Raw genomic sequence first — 4004 nt, 5'->3', positions numbered from 1 at the left:
ATAAATAACACATACACATGCAAAGAAAGAGTTCACTTCCAGCCAGACGCGATGCTATTTCGTTATGCTTTTCATGCTGCGCCCACTCAATTTCGACTTGTTGGAGACAATGAAGCTCCAAAATATAAGAATTTTCAGTCGCACAATTTCAGACATTTTGCGCAAGTGTTCCAAATGGCAAGATCGCGGGTTTCGGAAATAAACTCTTAGACTTCAACACAGAGACAAGGGCCACACTACATCAAACAAAACAACACGGTTGTCCTGCCCCCAGATCTGAAAAGAGGACAGTGATCCAACTTTTCAGACCCGAGTTCAAGAGGGGGTAAAATTTACAACTACTTAACTTTTAAATCGACGAAAGCTGCCCGTCATCTTCTTCACCAGCGACCCTCATCTTCTTCCTCATGGACCTGCACAGGACACACGGACAAAAAGACAGAAAAAAAGACTGCCAAATATAGGCAGGACTATGTTAATACCAGTCACAAATGTACATCTTTCAAAATTCAACACATACATAAATAACACATACACATGCAAAGAAAGAGTTCACTTCCAGCCAGACGCGATGCTATTTCGTTATGCTTTTCATGCTGCGCCCACTCAATTTCGACTTGTTGGAGACAATGAAGCTCCCAAAATATAAGAATTTTCAGTCGCACAATTTCAGACATTTTGCGCAAGTGTTCCAAATGGCAAGATCGCGGGTTTCGGAAATAAACTCTTAGACTTCAACACAGAGACAAGGGCCCACACTACATCAAACAAAACAACACGGTTGTCCTGCCCCCAGATCTGAAAAGAGGACAGTGATCCAACTTTTCAGACCCGAGTTCAAGAGGGGTAAAATTTACAACTACTTAACTTTTAAATCGACGAAAGCTGCCCGTCATCTTCTTCACCAGCGACCCTCATCTTCTTCCTCATGGACCTGCACAGGACACACGGACAAAAAGACAGAAAAAAAGACTGCCAAATATAGGCAGGACTATGTTAATACCAGTCACAAATGTACATCTTTCAAAATTCAACACATACATAAATAACACATACACATGCAAAGAAAGAGTTCACTTCCAGCCAGACGCGATGCTATTTCGTTATGCTTTTCATGCTGCGCCCACTCAATTTCGACTTGTTGGAGACAATGAAGCTCCCAAAATATAAGAATTTTCAGTCGCACAATTTCAGACATTTTGCGCAAGTGTTCCAAATGGCAAGATCGCGGGTTTCGGAAATAAACTCTTAGACTTCAACACAGAGACAAGGGCCCACACTACATCAAACAAAACAACACGGTTGTCCTGCCCCCAGATCTGAAAAGAGGACAGTGATCCAACTTTTCAGACCCGAGTTCAAGAGGGGGTAAAATTTACAACTACTTAACTTTTAAATCGACGAAAGCTGCCCGTCATCTTCTTCACCAGCGACCCTCATCTTCTTCCTCATGGACCTGCACAGGACACACGGACAAAAAGACAGAAAAAAAAGACTGCCAAATATAGGCAGGACTATGTTAATACCAGTCACAAATGTACATCTTTCAAAATTCAACACATACATAAATAACACATACACATGCAAAGAAAGAGTTCACTTCCAGCCAGACGCGATGCTATTTCGTTATGCTTTTCATGCTGCGCCCACTCAATTTCGACTTGTTGGAGACAATGAAGCTCCCAAAATATAAGAATTTTCAGTCGCACAATTTCAGACATTTTGCGCAAGTGTTCCAAATGGCAAGATCGCGGGTTTCGGAAATAAACTCTTAGACTTCAACACAGAGACAAGGGCCCACACTACATCAAACAAAACAACACGGTTGTCCTGCCCCCAGATCTGAAAAGAGGACAGTGATCCAACTTTTCAGACCCGAGTTCAAGAGGGGGTAAAATTTACAACTACTTAACTTTTAAATCGACGAAAGCTGCCCGTCATCTTCTTCACCAGCGACCCTCATCTTCTTCCTCATGGACCTGCACAGGACACACGGACAAAAAGACAGAAAAAAAAGACTGCCAAATATAGGCAGGACTATGTTAATACCAGTCACAAATGTACATCTTTCAAAATTCAACACATACATAAATAACACATACACATGCAAAGAAAGAGTTCACTTCCAGCCAGACGCGATGCTATTTCGTTATGCTTTTCATGCTGCGCCCACAATTTCGACTTGTTGGAGACAATGAAGCTCCCAAAATATAAGAATTTTCAGTCGCACAATTTCAGACATTTTGCGCAAGTGTTCCAAATGGCAAGATCGCGGGTTTCGGAAATAAACTCTTAGACTTCAACACAGAGACAAGGGCCCACACTACATCAAACAAAACAACACGGTTGTCCTGCCCCCAGATCTGAAAAGAGGACAGTGATCCAACTTTTCAGACCCGAGTTCAAGAGGGGGTAAAATTACAACTACTTAACTTTTAAATCGACGAAAGCTGCCCGTCATCTTCTTCACCAGCGACCCTCATCTTCTTCCTCATGGACCTGCACAGGACACACGGACAAAAAGACAGAAAAAAAAGACTGCCAAATATAGGCAGGACTATGTTAATACCAGTCACAAATGTACATCTTTCAAAATTCAACACATACATAAATAACACATACACATGCAAAGAAAGAGTTCACTTCCAGCCAGACGCGATGCTATTTCGTTATGCTTTTCATGCTGCGCCCACTCAATTTCGACTTGTTGGAGACAATGAAGCTCCCAAAATATAAGAATTTTCAGTCGCACAATTTCAGACATTTTGCGCAAGTGTTCCAAATGGCAAGATCGCGGGTTTCGGAAATAAACTCTTAGACTTCAACACAGAGACAAGGGCCCACACTACATCAAACAAAACAACACGGTTGTCCTGCCCCCAGATCTGAAAAGAGGACAGTGATCCAACTTTTCAGACCCGAGTTCAAGAGGGGTAAAATTTACAACTACTTAACTTTTAAATCGACGAAAGCTGCCCGTCATCTTCTTCACCAGCGACCCTCATCTTCTTCTCATGGACCTGCACAGGACACACGGACAAAAAGACAGAAAAAAAAGACTGCCAAATATAGGCAGGACTATGTTAATACCAGTCACAAATGTACATCTTTCAAAATTCAACACATACATAAATAACACATACACATGCAAAGAAAGAGTTCACTTCCAGCCAGACGCGATGCTATTTCGTTATGCTTTTCATGCTGCGCCCACTCAATTTCGACTTGTTGGAGACAATGAAGCTCCCAAAATATAAGAATTTTCAGTCGCACAATTTCAGACATTTTGCGCAAGTGTTCCAAATGGCAAGATCGCGGGTTTCGGAAATAAACTCTTAGACTTCAACACAGAGACAAGGGCCCACACTACATCAAACAAAACAACACGGTTGTCCTGCCCCCAGATCTGAAAAGAGGACAGTGATCCAACTTTTCAGACCCGAGTTCAAGAGGGGGTAAAATTTACAACTACTTAACTTTTAAATCGACGAAAGCTGCCCGTCATCTTCTTCACCAGCGACCCTCATCTTCTTCCTCATGGACCTGCACAGGACACACGGACAAAAAGACAGAAAAAAAAGACTGCCAAATATAGGCAGGACTATGTTAATACCAGTCACAAATGTACATCTTTCAAAATTCAACACATACATAAATAACACATACACATGCAAAGAAAGAGTTCACTTCCAGCCAGACGCGATGCTTTCGTTATGCTTTTCATGCTGCGCCCACTCAATTTCGACTTGTTGGAGACAATGAAGCTCCCAAAATATAAGAATTTCAGTCGCACAATTTCAGACATTTTGCGCAAGTGTTCCAAATGGCAAGATCGCGGGTTTCGGAAATAAACTCTTAGACTTCAACACAGAGACAAGGGCCCACACTCACATCAAACAAAACAACACGGTTGTCCTGCCCCCAGATCTGAAAAGAGGACAGTGATCCAACTTTTCAGACCCGAGTTCAAGAGGGGGTAAAATTACAACTACTTAACTTTTATA

This window comes from Patiria miniata, unplaced genomic scaffold (genome assembly GCF_015706575.1).
Source record: "Patiria miniata isolate m_02_andy unplaced genomic scaffold, ASM1570657v1 HiC_scaffold_8, whole genome shotgun sequence".
In the NCBI taxonomy this organism is placed as follows: domain Eukaryota; kingdom Metazoa; phylum Echinodermata; class Asteroidea; order Valvatida; family Asterinidae; genus Patiria; species Patiria miniata.
The sequence above is the reverse complement of the archived record's forward strand: the minus strand, read 5'-3'. Positions refer to the sequence as shown.